The sequence below is a fragment of the Muntiacus reevesi genome, chromosome 8 (genome assembly GCF_963930625.1).
Source record: "Muntiacus reevesi chromosome 8, mMunRee1.1, whole genome shotgun sequence".
Lineage (NCBI taxonomy): Eukaryota > Metazoa > Chordata > Mammalia > Artiodactyla > Cervidae > Muntiacus > Muntiacus reevesi.
In genome coordinates this window covers 36,225,684-36,248,860 of record NC_089256.1, presented here as the reverse complement: position 1 = coordinate 36,248,860, position 23,177 = coordinate 36,225,684, and the positions used below count along the sequence as shown (strand labels likewise).

Below are 23,177 nucleotides of genomic sequence, written 5' to 3'. Positions count from 1 at the left end.
TGCTGTTTGCCAATTAGGAACGGGGCAGAAACTCCCGGGAAAGTCCCACGCACGCGAAAGTTTTGAGTGTGTTTGACCAATGAATTGTTTTGCAAACTTGTAACCAATCCACTTAAACCAACTACCAATGGCATGTGCTCACCCTATATATTTGTGTAACAGCTTAGGCTCGGGGCTCTCTGACCCCGCACCACTGCATTGGATGTGGCAGAAGCCCTGACTCGAGTCAGCAATAAACTTCCCTTTTTGCGAGTTGCATTGTCTTGAAGGCCTTCTCTCTTACTGCTCGGGGATTCAGACATTGGGCATAACAAAACCAAGTGACCCCCCCCCCCAGAGGGACAGCCTGGGCCACGGAGGGGGTCCGTCCCACCGCCCCCCGGGTGACGGCCTGCCCTCAGCAGGCCCCACATCAGCCCCTCCACAGAGCCTCCTCTCCTCTCGGGGGATTTGCTCACCTTTCACCAGGGCTCATCCCACATCCCGTCTCTGAGGGCATCTGTAAGGCTGGTCACCCTGAAGCAGGGTCAGTCCTGCTGAGTCCTGCCCCCAGTCCATGTGGGAGGCCTCACACCGAGGCCACTGAAGTGGAGCCCGGAACCAAGTGGCCCATGAGGCTGGCTCAGCCCTCTCACAGCACAGGACTGCAGGCAGATGGACTCCTGCCACTCTGCAGCGCCCTCGGGGGTGAACTGGTGACAGGCATGGTTCCCCCATTTTTCATAAAGAGGAAGGGAAGCCCAGAAAGTGTAAGGGGTGGACTTCCAGAAAGCTTCCCAAAAAATAAGATGCACACCTTCCAAAGCCAGACTCCTCTCTTTAGGTGAAAATTCCTGTATCAAGTGCAAGTATTTCTTGTTGAGACTTGCTGAAAATTCTTTTTAAATTTGTTGATGAAACAGTATTCAGGTCTCATGAGGGGAAAAACAATTTATAACTGTGACATTTGCAAATGTTTCAACCTCTGCATAGCTAATTATGTCTCCTAGGACTTTTCCTAGATTTCTCTTGACTCTTTGAATTTGTGATGAATTACTTAGAATATTTCTTCTGATTACATATAAAATTAAATCTTACTTCTAGTGGGTCCCCCCCCCCCACTTCTTTTTCTAATTATCTGGACTACTCAGAAAGAATACTGATAATCTACTCGCATTTCACACAAACGTATTATATAATTTTTATGCATACATGTCAGACTTAGCAAATTCATCTTCCAACTCTAGAAAAGATGATCTTGTAGTCTATTTTATGTTCAAGTTATCTTTTTTTAAAATTTTTTTTATTAGTTAGAGGCTAATTACTTCACAACATTTCAGTGGGTTTTGTCATACACTGACATGAATCAAGTTATCTTTATATAGATGTGTGTGTTCAGTGGTTCAGCTGTGTCTGACTCTTTGTGATTCCATGGACTGCAGCCCAGCAGGCTCCTCTGACCATGGAATTTCCCAGACAAAAATACTGGAGTGAGGTGCCTTTTCCTACTCCAGGGGATCTTCCCGACCCAGGGATCAAAGCCACATCTCTTGAGTCTCCTGCATTGACAGGCAAATTACCACTAGCGCCGCCTGGGAAACTCTCACTGTTAGTATACATGTATCTTATTCATGATTTCTATTTACCCTGTCTCCCTGGGCTTTGTCTCTATCCTTTCCTCCTCATATTATCTCTTAAAACAGGACTTGTCAGAAATTTAGGGCAGGCTGAAAGATGTAATACAGTTTCCAAAGAATGATGACAAATACACAACATAGAAAAGATAAAGAGAAAAAATGAACATGACACTGACAACAGACGCCCCTTCAGTTACTTAAATCTGTAAGAAAGTCTTTGCTACCCTTCATCTGGCGCTCTCAATTGAAGTCAATTCAGCATGCAAGGCTTCTAGAAACTTTTCCTCAAAGTAGTAACTTGGATTGAGGAAAAGGTAACCTGCTGCTCATTATGCTCTCAATACAATAGAATTAGCCAGAGGGCTTGCGGGACTTCCCCGGTGGCACAGTGAATGAGAATCCACCTGCCCGTGCAGGGGACGTGCGTTCAGCCCCTGCTCTGGGCGGATTCCACAGGTCGCACAGCAACTGGCCCGCGCGCGGGCCACAGCTACTGCAACGCACACGCCTGCAGCCTGCGCTCTGCAACAAGAGAAGCCTCTGCATGAGAAGCCGGGGCGCAGCCACCAAGAGCGGCCTCTGCTCACCACACCTAGACAGCGCCCCCGAGCGGCAAGGAGGGCCCGGTGCGGGCAAAGAAGAACAGTTTTATAAAAACTCAGCCTTGCAGAGAAGTTCGCATCATACACCACTGCCATGACGCATCTGCTCGAGGCTAAAGAAGGACAAAATCCCTCTTCCGCTCAGGAAGGTGTAGCTGGCCTGAAAATCAGCGATTAAGACCCTCAAATCCCTTCCTTTCCAGTGAACATCTGCTCCTTCATTTCTGCTGTGTGCATAACCCACTTGCTAAAGAAACAGCTCAGCTACTCACCTGAGCCTCCAGCTCTCCCCTTGAGAGCGTACTATTCCTTAAGTAAATAAATCCTCATTTTGCTTTCTTGACCTTCCTGTCTCGGAATACTTTCTACATTGAGACGAGAACCTTTCATTGGGAACGTCTTTGGTGGATCCAGCCAGGAGAATTCGGTGAACCTGGCCTCCCTGTGCAAGAGAGGAGCTCACCGCCTGACTCCCTACTTCTTGAGGGGGATGTTACAGCAAGATTTGAGCAGAGACGGGGACAAGGGTCACAAGGCGGGAAGCCACACATCTACAAATAACGGGGGTCCTTGGGCAGACAAAGAAAAGCAGGAACCTCCAGATTGACAGGAAACCACACATTTTGGGGTTAAGTGTCCTAGAGGCAGACAAAGAAAAGTGGAGAAAGGCAGGAATCTCCAATGTCTGAAAGTAACTTTTTGCTCATTCTGCCCTCATTACAATAAAATCAGCCTTGCTGATAGGAAGTTCCCATCATGCACCATTGCTATGACACTTCCAATCAAGGCTAAATAAGGACAGAAATCTCTCTTGCCCTCAGAAGCTGGAACGAGGTGATGAGAAAATCAGGGAAGACAATCTCCAAACCTTTCCCTCCCCAATGAATATTTCACACATTCATTTCTAACCCCCACATAACCGGCTTGCTAAAGAAACTCAGCCAGCTACTCACTCGAGCCTTCCCCCTCTCCCCTTAGAGCACCCTATCGCTGAGAAGGCTGAGACGCATTCGACGTCCCATGGCAAGCTTTTGAAGCTTTCAGCAACGTCACCATTATAATGAACAAGAAAGAGTAATTAAAAACAATGCAAATACCAAAGAACAATATGAAAGGCTAGCCATCTCCCCAGTCTGCGTTATAGTTCCTTATATCTCTGCTGGCATTTGGAGTGTGTGGGCCACGCTGAAAAATAGATGAAAAAGCCATAGGTTGTCACACAATCACAACAGTCAGCAGAACGATGGAGAAGGGATAAGAAGCCCCACCAAGGAGCAAAGGGAGGGAGCAGAAGCAAAAGGAGTTCTTCCACTGATCAAAGGAGTCTTTGCTTCCTTCTTTCACATGACACACAACTTCCCCCAAATCTGAAAATGATGCCGAAGACTACAATGTGCGTCTCAGTCTGCAGCCGTGTCTGTCACAGAGGACCCGTCACCCGTGGGACCAGGGGCAGAGGTGGGAGGGGAGGAACTGCCGGTTCTGTGCAGAAGGCGCAGCAGCTGACACGGACGCCTGCACAGCCACTCTGAGGGCAGCGAGCGGGGGCCACTCTTGGTGTGGCGCCCTGGCTTCAGGAGGCAAGAACCCGGGCTTCAGAAGGTGCAGCACGAGGGTTCAGCAGGCCTGGCTCCCGGGCTCTGGAGTACAGGCTCAACAGCCGTGGCTCACAGGCTTAGTTGTTCCATGGCACGTGGGATCTTCCCAGACCAGGGATTGAACCCATGTCCCCTGCACTGGCAGGCAGGTTCCTAACCACTGGGCCACCAGGGAAGTCCCTGAAATAAGGTTCTTGAATACCATTGTGGCACGTCTCCCCATAGCAACAGCCCTCAGACACTGACCGGCATTTAATGAAATACCTATTGACAGTCAGAGTACCCCTAAACTCTGTGACAGGTCTACTGTGTACAAGACCTTGCTGCATACTCTGTGCTACACGTAGAATCTGATGAAGAAGAAAGCCATGTGCAGGAAATTACACTTTGCCCACATACAGGGAGTGAACCACAAGCGTCATCCATGAATGCTGCTCTGTGGATGTACAAGATCAAAGTTCCCGGGCTCACAGACAACTTATGGTGACTGAAGGCGGAGGGATAAACCAAGAGTCTGGGACTGGTGAACAGAAGCCCTTTGAGGTGCAAAGGGAGAAACCAAGCAGCTGTGCTGCTGAAACTGACAAAAACCTTCAGCCAGAAGGCTCTGAGAAACCCTCTGACTGCCACTCCCACACTCCTGGCAGATACAGGGGAACAAGACAAACAGGACTTGATCCAGGATGCTTGTGAACTGAGGGCAGCTCCTCATACACGAGGATGGTACCCTTCACCTAACTGTGGATTCCAGGGCTGAAACAAGCCAGATCTGAGCACACCGGCAAATGAAGTAACCTCCTTTGTCAACTGAAGTGAATCCCTTATCAGTGGTGATGCTTCAGAAAAATCCCAGGAGCATCAGTCGGCAAGTGAGATCACTCACTTGTGATACTTTAGCTAAAACACTGAAAAACTCAGACAGCTCCTCACCTCCAAGCCTAGCAGGTGAGACAGATGGCAGCGGAGGAGGGAACATCTATGTCATCATTAGAGACCAGTTCACACTCATCACTGGGGCCAAAGCCCTCCTTCTTTGAAGCATTCACATCATGTGACCAGCCCAATTCCAGAGTACCTCAACGTGCACTATCTCTCAAGTCTACTTCTGCCTGTTTTTCCACTCTGTGCACTGAGCTAGGTTAATCCTAGCCCTTCAGACACTTGGACAGGATTGCGGAACCAGCCTGGTGCCAGCCTGCTGAAATGAGCTCTTCAACCCTGGCCTGGCCCAGAACATAAGCCTCCCACTACCCTGTGCCCATAGTCAATCAGCTGCAAAACAATATCCAGGAAGATAAACCTTCTGGCGAGTGGATGAAGTCAGTCATGGAGCACACCTGGGAGTTTCAGGAGCCATGTAACAGAAGAGCAAAGCTGGGTATAGACGGCTATGAGTGTGCATATCTTCCAGCTATAGCTCTCTTCAGTCCCCAGCATCCAGGTTTTTTAATCCAGCATTCAAAAAACTAAGATCATGGCATCTGGTCCCATCACTTCATGACAAATAGATGGGGAAACAATGGAAACAGTGACAGACTTTATTTTGGGGGCTCCAAGATCACTGCAGATGGTGACTGCAGCCATGAAATTAATAGTCGCTTGCTCCTTGGAAGAAAAGCTATGACCAACCTAGACAGCATATTAAAAAGCAGAGACATTACTTTACCAAGAAAGGTCTGCCTAGTCAAAGCTATGGTTTTTTCAGTAGTCCTGTATGGATGTGAGAGTCAGACTATAATGAAAGCTGAGCAGCGAAGAATTGATGCTTTTGAACTGTGGTGCTGGAGAAAACTCTTGAGAATCCCTTGGACTGCAAGGAGATCCAACCAGTCCATTCTAAAGGAAATCAGTCCTGAATATTCATTGAAAGAACTGATGCTGAAGCTGAAACTCTAGTACTTTGGCCACCTGATGCAAAGAACTGACTCACTGGAAAAGACCCTGATACTGGGAGGGATTGGCGGCAGGAGGAGAAGGGGACAACAGAGAATGAGATGGTTGGATGGCATCACCGACCCGATGAACATGAGTTTGAGTTGGCTCTGGGAGTTGATGATGGACAGGGAGGCCTGGTGTGCTGCAGTCCAAGGGGCTGCAAAGAGTCAGATACGACTGAGCGACTGAACTGAACTAATCCAGATTTGGCCAGCACAAGCCAGATTTTAAAATTTGAAGGAAGCCATAGATGGAGTTGGAGGATTGTGTTCAGAAAACCCACTTGGAAGACACCTACTGACTGACCCAAATCCTCAACCCCTGTGGGCACTCAGGCTGATGAGCACTAACATAACCAAAGAGCGCTTTTTACTGATCACATGGGCAATGCTTCCATAGACAGTATAATCCCTTACTTCTTTAAGCAAATGGCCGAGCATAACGGCCAGGTCACTGATGCCAATCTACAGAGCACACCACACACCTGCTGAGAAAGAAGCACAGGGACCCTCCCAGCTCAGACACAGAGAGAATGAAGCAGTGGTATTCTGTACATGCAAATATTTCCAGCATATTAGTCATTTTCCACCTGTTTTTTTCTTAACTGTTATGATTCATACATTAGCAACTAAAAGACTAATAGGATTCTTTCCTGCTGTAAGAAATGTTCGAATGCCTTCTGATGAAGCAGCAGATTTCTGGAACAATCTTTTAACTCAGTTTGTATTTAGAAATTGTCAAAGCACAAAAAAACAAAAATTTTATAATGTCAGAGACTAGTATTAAAGAAAACTTTTAAGATAAGGCTCTTGAAAAACAAAGCCGCCTTATTTGCTGTTATTGCTGTTTAGTTGCCAAGTTGTGTCTGACTCTTTTGGGACCCCATGGACTTGTAGCCCACCAGGCTCCTCTGTCCATGAGATTTCCCAGGCAAGAATACTGGAGTGCATTGCCATTTCCTTTTCCAGGGAATCTGCCTGACCCAGGGATAGAACCTATGTCTTCTTTACCATTGAAGCACCAGTGAAGCCCAAAGAATCCTTACATTCCATGGTAAATTCCAAATCATTTTTTAAACACCTTACGATAGACATTTGCAAATAATTTGCCATTAACATTTCATTGAATGCTCAACTTGTCACCTTAGAAGTTTTATGAATACTGTTTTTAAGAACACAGTAAAGTAAGTAGATAAGGATGACAGAATTTAAGCCAATATTCCCCTGACCTCTTCCAAAGAAGAATAAAGCCAAAGGATTATAAGCCCTTTTGCCTCATACTTATAATAATTTGCATTAATATTGTTTATGATGGTTTTCTCATTATATTTACAAAAGCAGTTATTGCCTATTAAGAACAGCTGTTCTTTAGCAAAAGTAAAATTTAGACAAGATCTGATTTTAAAATTTCAAGTAGTTAGATAACCTATGCTTTTACTTATTATATATTAATTAGACTATATTCAAACATGTAGATACATTTTTTAAAGTACTGCCCCTAAAATTATTCCTACTTACCAAATTTTCACTTACCCTTGCCATTATGATTAAGCATTTAGTGGAAATAAAAATCAATACTACAAGTTGAAATAAGCAAAGTATGTAAAACTACACTAGAACTCTTGCATGCTTTGGTTCAATCACTCAGTCATGTCTGAATCTTTGTGACCCCATTGACTGCAGCATGCCAAGCTTCTCTGTCCATCAACAACTCCCAGAGCTTGCTCAAACTCATGTCCATTGACTCAGTGATGCCATCCAACCACCTCATCCTCTGTTGTCCCCTTCTCCTCCTGACTTTAATCTTTCCCACCATCGGGGTCTTTTCCAGTGAATCTGTTCTTCACATCAGGTGGCCAAAGTATTGGAGTTTCAGCTTCAGTCCTTCCAATGAATATTCAGGACTGATTTCCTTTAGAATGGACTGGTTGGATCTCCTTGCAGCCCAGGAGACTCTCAAGAGTTTTCTCCAACACCACAGTTCAAAAGCATCAATTCTTCAGTGCTCAGCTTTCTTTATAGTCCAACTCTCACATCCATACATGACTACTGGAAAAACCATAGCTTTGACTAGCCAGACCTTTGTTGGCAAAAGTAATGTCTCTGCATTTAATATGCTGTCTAGGTTGGTCATAGCTTTTCTTCCAAGGAGCAAGCAACTTTTAATTTCATGGCTGCAGTCACCATCTGCAGTGTGTTTGGAGCCCAAGAAAATAAAGTCTGTCACTGTTTCCATTGTTTCCCCATCTATTTGCTATGAAGTGATGGGACTGGATGCCATGATCCTTGTTTTCTGAATGTTGAGTTTTAAGCCAGCTTTTTCACTTTCATCAGGAGCCTCTTTAGTTCTTCACTTTATGCTATAAGGGTGGTGTCATCTACATATCTGAGGTTATTGATATTTCTCCTGGCAATCTTGATTCTAGCTTGTGCTTCATCCAGCCCTGCATTTCACATGATGTACTCTGCATATCAGTTAAATAAAGCAAGGTGACAATATACAGCCTTGATGTACTCCTTTCCTGATTTGGAACCAGTCTGTTGTTCCATGTCTTGTTCTAACTCTTGCTTCTTGACCGGCATACACATTTCTCAGGAGGCAGGTAAGATAGTGTGGCATTTCCACCTCTTAAAGAACTTTCTACAGTTTGTTGTGATCTACACAGTCAAAGGCTTTGGCATAATCAATAAAACAGAAGTAGATGTTTTTTCTGGAATTCTGTTGCTTTTTAATGATCAAGCAGATGTTGGCAATTTGATCTCTGGTTCCTCTGCCTTTTCTCAATCCAGGTTGAACACATGGAAGTTCATGGTTCACATACTGTTGAAGCCTGGCTTGGAGAATTTTGAGCATTACTTTACTAGTATGTGAGATGAGTGCAATTCAGCGGTAGTTTGAGCATTCTTTGGCATTGCCCTTCTTTGAGATTGGAATGAAAACTGACCTTTTCCAGTCCTGTGGTTACTGCTAAGTTTCCCAAATTTGTTGGCATATTGAACACAGCACTTTCACAGCATTATCTTTTAGGATTTCAAATAGCTCAACTGGAATTCCATCACCTCAACTAGCTTTGTTGGTAGAGATACTTCCTAAGGTCCACTTGACTTCTCATTCCAGGATGTCTGGCTCTAAGTGAGTGATCACACCGTCGTGGTTATCTGGGCCATGAAGATCTTTTTTGTATAGTTCTTCTGTGTATTCTTGTCACCTTGCATGCTTTACTACTTATCTTTATTTATTTTGTTGTGTCGGGTCTTAGTTGTGGCACACAAGATCTTTGTTGCATCACGTGGAATCTTTCACTATGGCACACAAATTCTCTAGTGTGACACACAGGCTCAGTAGTTGCAGCACAGGCTCCACAGTGCCCAGGTTTAGTTGCTCTGCACCTATGAGATCATAGTTTCCTAATATATAGACACAGAAAATCGATTAGTGTTTGACTATGACCATGGGCAAAGTGGCTGGAAAGTAGGGAATGACTTTTAGTAGTTATCAGGGTTTAATTTCAGAATGACAAAAATGTTCTAAAATTGATTGTGAGAATCATTGCAAATATTTGTGAATATCTTAAAAAACACAGATCTGTATACACTGTAAATGGGCAAATTTATGGTATGTGAATTATAACTTAATAAAGTTGTTATTTATTTTTTAAGGAAAAAAAAAAAAGGTAAATCATGAGGACCCTTCATGTTGTGCTTTTATAATCACACCCACCTTCCCACCCCTCCCAATCCTCTTTTCTATTTAGTGGCAATCGCTACTTTGCCTTCTATTTCAAAATTCTGCTATTTAAAAAATGTTACGTAAGTTAAGATCATACATGAGGTAACCTTTTGGGATTAACTTTTTTCACTCAACATAATTTCTTGGAGATTCATCCAAGTTGTTATATGTATCAATAGTACATGTAGTACATGTACTACTACATGTAGTAGTGTGTTTATGCCAATCCCAAACTCCCAATTTATCCCTCCTCCTTTCCTCCTAATAACCATAAATGTGTTTCCTATATCTGAAACTCTATTTTGTAAATACATTTGTACCATTTTTTGTTTCAATTGGCATTTCCTTGATGGATAGTCTTGTTAAACACCCTTTTTTGTGCTTCTCTGCCATCTGTTTATCCTTGTCAGTGAAATGTCTGTGTATGTTTGTGCTCATTCTAATCAGACTGAGTTTTACTGTTGAGTTTGTGATGTTCTTTCATTGTTTAAAATACTAGTCCTTCTACTATATAACACAGAAACTCTACTCAATATTCTGTAATGACCTATTTCGGAAAAGAATGTGAAAAAGAGGGGATATATGTATAACTGATTCACGTATTGTACATCTGAAACTAACACAGCATTGTTAATCAACTACAAGCCAATGAAAATTTTAAAAATTAAAAAATAAAACACTAGTCCTTTGTTGGACAGATGTTGTATTAGCTTCCCAGGGCTGATGGAGCAAATCACCACCAACAGTGTGTCTTAAAACAATGGAAATGTACTCCCTGGCAGTTTTGGATACATGAAGCTCAATGGGAAGCTGTCAGCAGGGTTGCTCTCCCCCTGGAAGAAAGGCCATTTTCTGCTCCTCCAGCCTCCAGTGGCTGTGGGCAGTCCGGCGCTTGTGGCCCCTGCTCGCTCTCTCTGCTCTCTCCTCACCTGGTCTCCTCTGCTTGTTTCCCTGGTGGCTGCATCACTCCAGTCTCTGCCTCTGTCTTCATGCTGGCGTCTCTTCTCTGTATGTATTTGTCAAATTTCCCTCAGCCTTTTTCTTACAAGGAAAATTGTGTTAGCATTAGGGCCCACCTGGATAACCTAAATAATGCCCTTATCTCAAAAGCCTTAGTTTAATTACATCAACAAAGACCCTTTCTCCAAATAAAATAACATTTACATGTTCCAGGCATCAGGACTTGATATTTTTAAGTAGCCATTATTCAGTCAATCATGAGTGGTTTGTAAACATATTTCTCCCAGTCAGTAGCTTTTTAAAATCCTTTTAACAGGATCTTTCACAGGGCCAAAGTTTTTTTTATTTCGATGAGGTACAGTTTATCAGTATTTCCATTTATGGATCATGCTTTAGGCGTCCAGTGGATGTGCTATTTGAGAAGCAAATAGGTGAGACCCACCTATTTTGACACCAACTGAAGAGTCCTGTATGCAAAGACAGTCATTACAGGAGGAAATGTAGGCTGGAACAGAAGTGAAAGAAAATTTATTTGTGGCCTCTTTAATGTGTGAAGGCCTTGATAGCAAGTGGGCAAAATAACACAGATAAAGCTATATTTTAAAAGGCAAAAAACCCTATTAACTTTGTCTTTTGTCAGTTTGGGAAGTGATGACAGCCATCTTGCTCTGGCTTTAAAATAGCAAAGGAGTTAACTGAATCTTGAGGAACAAACTAACAGTACTTCTAGATGGATTAAGAACTGGAGAAGATCTGTAAAAAATGTTAATACAATAATTGATGAAATTTGCATACAAGTTGTAGATTAGGTAACAGTATTGTATCAGTGTAAAATTTTCTGATTTTGATCATTGTGCTGAAGCATGTAAGAGGTCATTTTTTCCCTAGAAAATACATAAGGTTTTTTAAAATTTTATTGAAGTACAGTTGATTTACAATGCTGTGTTAATTTCTGCTCTACTTGGTGGCTCAGATGGTGAAGAATCTGCCTGCAATGTGGGAGACCTGTGTTCGATCCCTGAGTCGGGAAGATCCTGTGGAGAAGAGAATGGCAACCCACTCCACTATTCTTGTCTGGAGAACACCATGGGCAGAGGAGTCAGGTGGGCTACAGTTCATGGGGTTGCAAAGAGCTGGACATGACTGAGCGACTTTCACTTTCACTTTTCATAGTTGATTTACAACGTTGTGTTAATTTCTGCTGGACAGCAAAGTGACTCAGCTATATATATTATATATATATACACATTCTTTTTCATATCCTTTTCTATTAAGGTTTATCACAGGATACTGAACATAGTTTCCCATGCTACATAGTAGGACCTTGTTGTTTATCCATCCTATATAATAGTTGAGGGCTTCTCAGATGGTTGCTAGTGGTACAGAACTTTCTTGCCAATGCAGGAGACATGAGTTTGTTATTTGGGCTTGGAAGATCCCCTGGATGAAGACATGGCAACCCACTCCAGTACTCTTGCCTGGAGTATCCCATGGCCAGAGAAGCCTGGCAGCTACAGTCCATAGGGCTGCAATGAGTCGGACACGAGTGAGTGACAAACCACAGCACACATATAACAGTTTGCATCTGCCAACCCTAAACTCCCAATCCAACCCTCCCCTACCACCCCTTCCCCTTCAAAACCACAAGTCTGTTCTCTTCCTCTGTGAGCCTGTTTCTGCTTTATAAATTCTTTCGCATCCTACCTTGGTGTTTTGACCTGAGGCAACCCCGCCCTGGAGTCTACAGGATCTATGGTAGGGCTAATGGCATCCTCCAGTAGGGTTCCCACCAGTGGGTAGCTCCCAGGACTGCAGCTGCCAGTACCACCATCCATGTGGCAGACCACTGCCAACCCACACCTCTTCAGGAGACTCTCCACCACCAGCAGGGACATGGGCTTCAGTCTCCTGTGGGGTTACTGCTCCTTTCCCCCTGGGTCCTAGTGAGCCCAAGATTCTGTGTGTACCCTCCAAGACTGAAGTCTCATTTCCCCCAGTCCTGTAATCCAATCCCACTGGCCTTCAACATCAGATCCCCTGGGGGCTCCTAGTCCCTTTGCCTGTATCCCTAGGCTGGGAAACCTGATGTGGGTCTCAGAACCTTCACAACAGTGGAAGAACTTCTTTGACATTACTGTTCTTTAGTTTGTGGATCGCTCACTTGCCAGGTATGGGATTTGACCTTATTATGATTGTGCCCCTCCTACCATCTGGTTGCAGCTTCTCCTTTGCCTCTGGATGGGAGGCATCCCAGCATCCTCCTGTCCATGGTTGTTCAACAGCTAGTTGTGATTTGGGTGCTCTCTCAGGAAGAGATGAGCACACGCCCTTCTACTCTGGCATCTTTAACCAATCAGCTCTCGGGCACCTGTATTTGTATTTTAGATTCCACATATAAGGGATATCCTATGGTATTTTCCTTTCTCTGCCTTAGTACGATCATCTCTAGGTTCATCCATGTTGCTGCAATTTTCATTCTTTTTATGACTGAGTGATATTCTATTGTATATATGTACCACATCTTGTTTATCCAATCCTCTGTTGATGGACATGCTTCCATAGCTTGGCTATTGTAAACAGTATTACTATGAACACTGAGGTACATGAGGTATCTTTTCTAATTATAGTTTTGTCTGGGTATATGCCCAGGAGTGAGATTTAAGTGGTAGGAGAACCATACCTCCAATCTACTTTCAAATGGAATAAATCTGTTTCCAGGTGGAGGCAGGAAGGTAGATCAGTCTCCAAAAAGGGTTTAGAACCCAAGTGGTCAAGAGGAAGAGTAGCCGAAGACACCAGATGCCCTAGAATCAGTGGCTTATCTCACTGGTTCTCAGATTTGGCTGAATCACTTGGAAGCTTTTAAAAATCCCTAGTGTCTTAGCATCACTGCATCTCTCTACTCACCTAATCAAGATATCCAGGGATGGCTCTAGAAGGTAATTCTCACTATCCCCAGGTGATCCCAATGCAGTGTTTGCCAATCAGTGTCTTAAGAGTTTTGCTCCTCAAAGTGTGCTCCGTAGATCAGCAACAAATAAGCAACACCTGGGAACTTGTTAAAAATACAGAATCTGGGGCCTAACCTCAAATATACTGAGCCAGAAGCTGCATTTCAACAAAACCCACAGGGGATTTATGTGCACTTGCTTCCCTGGTGGCTCAGTGGTAAAAGAATTCCCCTGCAATTCAAGAGCCTGCAGAATGCCATCCCTGGGTGGGGAAGATCCCCTAAAAGAAATGGCAACCCACTCTAGTATTCTTACCTGGGCAATCTCACGGACAGAGGAACCTGGCAGGCTTCACTCCATGGGGTCACAAAGAGCCGGACTCAACTTAGTCACTAAACAACAACAAAGAATTTGATAAATATCAGAACTACTCAGAGAACTAATAAACACGAGAAAGAAGGCAAGTCGTGGAGGCACAGTAAGGTCCGTGCCTGTTTTTACTAAGTTCCCCAGTGAAAGAGCTTCAGTATCCGACGGTCTCAGTCAGTCTCTTACGTTAGATAAAACTTACCTTCCCTCTGGGCACAGGTCCATTCTTCCAACCTGACAGGGTTTGCCGACCACTGTTGAAAGGCACACACCGGGAAGGGCCCGCAGAGGTTGCCGGAAGACGACTTTACTGTTTCGGTGAGATGAAGAGATGAACTGCAATCTCCCAAACCAGGGGTCCGCCCAAAGACAGGACTCTTGTTGTCATAACCTCAGGGTCCTCATCCACCTTTACACTCTTCCTTGGATTCCGAGAAACGGACTTGTCGGGAGGGTTAGGGTGTGAGAACGAGGAGGAAGAGCCAGAGGCTGGGGGAGGGTGCATAAGAAGCGCTTACAGGAGATGGAGCCAATTTCAGGGCCGCTAATTACTGTGAACAGTGAAAGTGTTGGTGGCTCAGTATGTCCCACTCTGCAACCCGCCAGACTCCTCTGTCAGTGGAATTCTCCGGACAAGAATACTGGAGTGGGCCATTCCCTTCTCAGGGGGATATTCCCAACGCAGGGATCAGACCCAGGCTCAAACCCAAGTTTCTAGAACATTAGTGTTCTCAAACTTGGGAGATGGCAAACAGATTACACCTGTGAAAGGACAAGGTGTGAGCACGAGGCGTTAACACGTAGGGCCTTGAGAGTCAACTTCAGAATTTAAAAGAAGGCTTTAATACACCCCGGCAAAGAACCGAATTCCTAAATTTCTAGAGGGAAGAAAAAAATGGTTTTTACAGGTAACAGTTGTTACATAACTCAACTGGCATTGTAAGAAAAACTTGAGAGTTCAAAACGAGAGTTGCTGTTAAACATTTAGCCCTCGAATCTATTTCGTAGATTTGGGGCCACACTTACTTAGCTACGTCTGAGTTCCTCAGGTGAAGGTTGTGGACCAGGTACTACTTAAGAACCCTTGCAATTCACAGTTCCAGTTCTGTAACCCTTTATGCCTGGAATTCGATTTAGTATGCCCCAAGATACTACCAGGCGTCCCCAGTGGCTCAGCAGTAAAGAATCCGTCTGCAGTGCAGGAAACATGGATTCTATCCCTGGATCTAGAAGATCCCCTGGAAAAGGAAATGGCAACCCACTGCAGTATGTTTGCCTTGAAAACCCCGTGGACAGAGAGTCTGGTGGGCTACAGTCCATAGGGTTGCAAATAGTCAGACACGACTGAGCAAGTAAGCATGTGAGCACCTTTAAAGGAATAATATACTATTTAATGTCCTACCACTGAGGCAGTTTAATAGGATAATCTACAAGTGTCCTGAGTCAACCATATTTTGTTTTTATAACTTTATACTAAATCATGACCAAAGTCTGAAATTATGAATGACCCAATCAAAAAATGGGCCTAAGAACTAAACAGACATTTCTCCAGAGAAGACATACAGATGGCTAACAAACACATGAAAAGATGCTCAACATCACTCATTATTAGAGAAATGCAAATCAAAACCACAATGAGGTCCCATTACACACCAGTCAGGATGGCTGCTATCCAAAAGTCTACAAGCAATAAATGCTGGAGAGGGTGTGGAGAAAAGGGAACCCTCTTACACTGTTGGTGGGAATGCAAACTAGTACAGCCACTATGGAGAACAGTGTGGAGATTTCTTAAAAAACTGGAAATAGAACTGCCATACGACCCAGCAATACCACTTCTGGGCATACACACTGAGGATACCAGAGCTGAAAGAGACATGTGCACCCCAATGTTCATTGCAGCACTGTTTATAATAGCCAGGACATGGAAGCAACCTAGATGCCCATCAGCAGATGAATGGATAAGGAAGCTGTGGTACATATACACCATGGAATATTACTCAACCGTTAAAAAGAATTCATTTGAATCAGTTCTAATGAGATGGATGAAACTGGAGCCCATTATACAGAGTGAAGTAAGCCAGAAAGATAAAGAACATTACAGCATACTAACACATATATATGGAATTTAGAAAGATGGTAATGATAACCCTATGTGCAAAACAGAAAAAGAGACACAGAAGTACAGAACAGACTTTTGAACTCTGTGGGAGAAGGTGAGGGTGGGATGTTTCGAAAGAACAGCATGTATATTATCTATGATGAAACAGATCACCAGCCCAGGTGGGATGCATGAGACAAGTACTCGAGCCTGGTGCACTGGGAAGACCCAGAGGAGTCGGGTGGAGAGGGAGGTGGGAGGGGGGATCGGGATGGGGAATACGTGTAACTCTATGGCTGATTCATGTCAATGTATGACAAAACCCACTGAAATGTTGTGAAGTAATTAGCCTCCATCTTAAAAAAAAAAGAAAGAAAAGAAACACTGCATTTCTCTTTGAGCAAAACAATATTTACAACACAAAAATGCTGGAAAATAATGTCAGCATTTTTTTTCCTGTTATTTCACATTGTACATGAGGCCAGTATACTTTTTGGTGTAGCTAGCCATGCTCATATAATAGCACTCCCATAGATAATCTAAAAAATAGTGTGAGGTTTCACAAGTGTGTGGGTATCTCTTGCCTATTCTAAACACCATATTCTGGTTGTCATACCTGTTTTGCTGTTTGCATCTTTCTGTCGGCCCCTCCCTTACTCTGACACATGGTACCATCTTAGTAAAAACTGACCTTTTCTTGGGGTGGGAATGGAGGGATAAAGTAGCAGTTTGGGATTAATACACACTCACTACTATACATATAATATAACCAAAGGACCTACTGTATAACACAGGGAACTATACTGAATACTTTGTGATAATCTACAATGGAAAAGGATTTTAAAAAGAATATATGTATAACTGAATTACTTTGCTGGACACCTGAAACAAACACATTGTCAATAAACTATACTTACTTCAATCTAAAAAAAAGAAAAAAAACTGACCTTTTCTCAGTCCAAATGTCTATAGTCTTTCAGTGGTTTGTAGGACAAAAAAGATAGTATTTATCGGATGAAAGGTTTTCCAAAAGAAATTATAAAGTAACAACATTAAATGAAATTAAAATTTCTAAGGATAAGCCAAAATGTAAATACTCTAGAATATTTTGTGTAACAGAAACAAAAGTTGAATAACCATGCTTCTCATCAAAAATGGATAGAATTGAGTGTATGTGATTCAGAAAGTTAAAAAAGTGAAAAGAAAAACTTACCAATAGTAAGTTGTGCACTTAATTTCACTTTACAAAAATTGGAGTGAGAGGGTATTGGAAAAGGAGAGGAACTGAAACTTCATAGTTTCAGGACTTTTCATGTAATTTCAAAATAACCTCTAACATTTTGTTTTCTCTGTCTCTCCCTTGTGCTGAAATAACTGCCAAGTGACTCTAACTGGTAGTTAAATTACGGAGATGAAGGGGCTAATAAGGTGAGGCAGCAACATGTGGGAGAAGAAATACAAGAAATCACTTCAAGAAGCTGTGAGACTTTCAATAAAGCACTTAATTTCCCAGATCTACAATTTGAAGGAGATTGAACTAAACAAACCAGTTTTATTCCAACTTTAATGTTTTATTATTCCTTTAATGGTTATTACATCAACATATAACACAAAATCAAACTTTGCAATAAAATAGCATAATGTTAGTGACTTGTGTTTACAACCTAAAGCCCTAATGAAAATGACACATGCCTATGACAGTCCTAACAAATGGGTAATGACATTATTTCCCTTAAGTAAAATAATAACTCAGAATCCTTCTCAACACAAAATTCAGATAGTTATCGCTTCATTCATTCATTTGTTCATGCAACAAATATTTATTCTCTGCCTCTTCTGAGTTCCACTGTAAAACAAGATAATCAGCCCCTGTCTTCAGAGAGTGTACACATTTTAGAAAAGACAGACATTGATACAAGTGATTACAGCAAGATGAAATGCAGCATGAGAGATGAAACCCTTTTTGCTCTACCTGGTTTAAAATTTAGACTCTCTTAAGATAGAAGTTTAAGAAAATAGGTTATAGAACTTACATAGTTTCCCATATAAGGACTTCCACTCACATTAGGTATTTCTGTGACAGGGAGATTTTAAATGCTCTTTATAGCTGAGCACATTGCTACTTCAACAATGGAAAAGTTCAGATGAACTTCCCTGGTGGCTCAGATGGTAAAGAATCCATCTGCAATGCAGGAGATCTGGTTTCGATCCATGGGCTGGGAGCAGGGCATGGCAACCCACTCCACTATTCTTGCCTGGACAATCCCCATGGACAGAGGAGCCTAGCAGGCTACAGTCCACAGGGTCTCAAAGAGTCTGACACAACTGAGCTACTAAGCACAGCACAGCACCGAGGTTCAATCATTAAGAGAGGAGTATCAGGTAGCCAAGAGCAGTCTCTGCCTTTGTGTTTAACAGTTTCCTCGACTAGTAACATTCATTTTCTAATTCTCACTTGGCAATATTTATTTCCATATAATCTTATAAATTTGTTACATTTCTTAGTTATGAAGTAACTGTTACCTAATTGTCCACAATCCTATGTATACCTTTTCATCTTTATTTATAGAATACTATCAGTATACTATGGGGCTTCCCTGATGGCTTAGAGGGTAAAGCGTCTGTCTGCCTGCAATGCAGGAGACCCAGGTTTGATCCCTTGGTGGGGAAGATCCCCTGGAGAAGGAAATGGCAACCCACTCCAGTACTCTTGTCTGGAAAATTCCATGGACGGAGGAGCCTGGTCGGCTACAGTCCATGAGGTCACAAAGAGTTGGACACGACACATCAGTATACCATAAATTATTTCACTTAAATGTGTTAGTCTAATCAAACTGCCATAATGAAACATTACATTCTTGGGGGGCTTATAAACAACAGAAGTTTATTTTTCATAGTTCTGGAGGCTGGGAAGTCCAGGATCACGGCAGAGTCTATGTTTCATGAGAACTTCCATGTTCATAGACAGGCTTCTTGCTGTGTCCTCACATGGTGGCAAGGGTTAGGGAGCTCTGTGGGGTCTCTTTTGTGAGCACGTTAATCCTACTCATAAGGGCTCTGTCTTCTCTCAGAGACCCCCATTTCCCAATACCATCACATCGGGCATTAGGATTTCAACTATGAATTGGGGAGAACACAAACATTCAAACCATAGCAATAAGTAATTCCTGATATTTGAAGGAATAACATACTTTACAAAAGAGATAAGGGGAATAACCACTTTCTATTATGATTAATTACTGCAGAACTCAAATTGTTTTGTGTATGTTCTTACTATGGATTTTTTAAAGTATCAGAATTGGAGAGGGTGTGGAGAAAAGGGAACCTTCTTACACTGTTGGTGGGAATGTAAATTGGTGCAGTCACTATGGAAAGCAGTATGGAATTTCCTCAAAAAACTAAAAATAGAGTTGCCATATGATCCAGCAATCCGACTCCTGGGCATATACTCAGATAAAATTCTAATCTGAAAAGACACATGCGTCCCTATGTTCATAGTAGTAGTATTTACAATAGTACTTCCATGCCAAGACATGGAAACAACCTAAATATCCATCAAGAGATGAGTGGATAAAGAAAATGTGGTACATATATAAAATGGAATATTACTCAACCGTCAAAAAGAATGAAATAATGCCATTTGCAACAACACGGATGGACCTAGAGGTTATAAAACTAAGTGAAGTAAGTCAGAGAAAAAACAAACATGATATTGCTTACATATGGAATCTAAAATATGATACAAATCAACCTATCTACAAAACAAAAACAAACTCACAGATATGGAGAACAGACTTGTGGTTGCCAAGGGGGCAGGATGGATTGAGAGTTCGGGATTAGCAGATACAAACTATTATATATAGAATGGATAAACAAGGTCCTACTATATAGCATAGGAAACTAGATTCAATATCTTGTGACACACGATAATGGAGAAGAATATGAAGAAGAATATATGTATATGTATAACTAAGTTACTTTGCTGAATAGGAGAAATTAATATATTAGAAATCAACTATACTTCAATAAATTTTCTTAATTAGCATTTCATAGACATGTTAAAAAACTAAAAGAAAGTGTATCAGCATAAGTGAAAAGAATTAGGAAGCTCTAGATAAGTCTAGCCAATCATAATTCCATTAAACATATTTTAAGAAGGTGAAATTTTAATATATGACAAATTAAAGGGGTGGAAAAAGATATTCCATGCAAATAAAAGCCACATGGAGGTTAGGATAGCTATACTTACAGCAGACAAAATAAACTTTAAGCAAAAACTTCAAAAAGAGACAAAGAAGACTTCTTCATACTATATACAAAAATAAATGGAAACTGGATTAAAGACTTAAAATGTAAGATCTGAAACTCCTAGAAGAAAACATAGGCAGTGCACTCTTTGACATCAGTCTTAGTAAGATTTTTTTAAATGTATCTCCTTCAGGCAAGAAAAAGAAAAGCAAAAATAAATAAATATGACTATATCTGAAAACCTAAACTGAAAACTCAAAACTAAACTGAAAGTTGCTGCACAGCAAAGGAAACTAAATGAAAATATACCCTACTGAATGGGAGGACTGGTGCTGAAGCTCCAATACTTTGGCCACCTGATGTGAAGAGCCGACTCATTGGAAAAGACCCTGATGCTGGGAAAGATTGAGGGCAGGAGGAGAAAGGGGCGACAGAGGATGAGATGGTTGGATGGCATCATCAACTCAATGGACATGAGTTTCAGCAATCTCTAGGAGACACTGAAGGACAGGGAATCCTGGAGTACTGCAGTCCATGAGGTAGCAAAGAGTCAGACATGACTTAGTGACTGAACAACGCTGAATGGGAGAAGATATTTGCAAAGGACATATCTGATTAGGAGTAAATATCTAAAACATACAAAGAACCCAGACAACTCAATATTACAAAAAAAACCAATTAAAAATTGGGCAGAAGACCTGAATAGACATTTTCTCAAAGAAGACATACATATGTCCAACAGACATATGACAAGATGATCAACACTACTAATCATCAGGGAAATAATACATAAAAACCACAATGAGATAGCACCTTGCACCTGTCAGAATGACTCTCATCAAAAACAGAACAAATAACAAGTGCTAGTGAGAATGTGGAGGAAGGGGAACCCCTCCGACACTGTTGGTGGGAAAGTAAATTGGTGCAGTCACTATGGAAAACAGTATGGAGGTGGCTTAAAAAATTAAAAATAGAACTACCATACGATCATGCAATTCCACTTCTGGTACTTTCTTAAGGAAAAAACCCACTAATTTAAAAAGATTAATGAGCCCCTATGTTCATTGTATATGTGCATGTATATCCCCCTGCATGTATATAAAGATTCTACCTTTCTTCCACAGTATCTGCATCAATTTCTCAATGTGTATTTTCATTTGACATACAATGTCATTCTAAGTAAAGGAAAATTTAAAATTTCAAGCATCAGCATGAATGTTACCATTCATCGTTGTCTGTACAATGCTAGTTTTAAATGCAAATATAAGAGCATTTAACTTGCATTTGCAGAGTCACCAAAATCACACAATTCATATTTCACAGCTTGTACATGCGTATGCATTTCATTCTTACCAGAAGAGTAGAAATGCCACACAAGACTGACCAAACTGTTTATAGTTCTTTATATGTGCACATTCTACCAACACTTTCTTACCTTCAGCTTACTAATAAATAGAGATTGAAAGAAAACTATGAGTTGTCCTATCTTTCATTTTCCTTCTATGACATCATTTTCAGAGTGGCTAGAAAACAGTTAGAAAATAATAGCACTCCTCAGTCATTCATATTTTATAGAACACCATTGCTCTTCTATATCCAAAGCAAGTTTGGTCCCAAAGGAACCAGAAAGGCCTCTCAGCACTGTCAGTACCCCCTGGGGCCCCAGGTATAGAGTACTGATATAGAACCTGCACACAGAAGTATTCTCAAAAGAAAATTCAGACATCATTACTTGATATGAATATTTCATTAAGCAAGAAACAAACTGGGAATTCAGTTCGGTTCAGTCGCTCAGTCGTGTCCGACTCTTTGTGGCCCCATGGACTGCAGCACACCAGGCCTCCCTGTCCTTCACCAACTCCCAGAGTTTACTCAAATTCATGTCGATTGAGTCAGTGATGCCATCCAACCATCTCATCCTCTGTCATCCCCTTCTCCTCCTGCCTTCAACCTTTCCCAGCATCAGGGTCTTTTCAAATGAGTCAGTTTTTCAAATGAGTCAGCTTCAGCTTCAACATCAGTCCTTCCAATGAACACCCAGGACTGATCTCCTATAGGATGGACTGGTTGGACCTCCTTGCAGTCCAAGGGACTGTCAAGAGTCTTCTCCAACACCACAGTTCAAAAGCATCAGTTCTTCTGGTGAATTAGGAGTCTTCAAACTAGATGTCGTTAGAAGCTTAGCTTTCAGTAGTCACAGATCAAGTTCATAAAGCATGAATGAATGAGTTCATTTTTGTATGATTAGTTACTAAAATTTCCACTTTTTTAGAGTAATATAATTATTAAACTTACTAGTTTGTAGCTGATTGGCTACAAAGCCGTCACTGACATTAACATGTGAGTGGTAAGGTCACACTAACATGAAGAAAGCTTAAATCTGTTTAAGGTCAGAGCCCACGTTTTGGAGAAAACACCCTGACAATATAACAATGGAGTTTGCAGTCAGAGCAAGTACCAGTGCAATTCGTATAAAGAAATTAGGTAGTTGCTTGGATTAGGGGATGGAAAATAGGTTTGGTTGCTAAAACCTTGTCCACCAAAGCCAAACAGAAATACAGAGACAGAGCTTCAAGGGAACAGAAAAGAGTAGCTTCAGTATTTTTCCCAGGCGAAAGGGAATCGCAGAAGGCTAGCACCTCAAGAATTGTGCCCTCCTCTCTCAAGAATAAGGAGAGGTTTTATATTCTCATGAAGGTCCTGCCTTTTTTTTTTTTTTTTTTTTTGCAAAGTTTCAAAACGCCACAGTTAGCATCAGGCAACTCAGCAGCTGCGACAGGTATCCCTAAAGTTATAGGCCCATTACCTTCTTTCTGAAATACAGAATGCTACAAGAGAGCCAGACACGATTGAGCCACTGAACTGAACTGACGAGAGAGTACCGGGGGAGAAAAAGGCCAGGTGCAGAGTATAATCTACACGGAGTCAAAGAGCAATCCGCTTTGTCAAGGACAGGTCCAGCTACAAGTGTTTGTTAGCAGTAACAGCTGAAGAAACAAGCAACATTGTTTAACTCTTAGCTGGTATGTGCCAGAGGCCCTTCACTCATTTCTGGTTTGGCTGTAACAGTT

At 42.0% G+C, this 23,177-nt stretch overlaps 1 pseudogene; it reads left to right on the top strand.

Annotated features, from left to right (window-relative positions):
* Window positions 1-4,296: 4,296 nt before the first annotated feature.
* Window positions 4,297-6,242, top strand: LOC136172939 (nuclear receptor subfamily 2 group C member 2-like; annotated as a pseudogene).
* The last annotated feature ends 16,935 nt before the right edge of the window (window positions 6,243-23,177 follow it).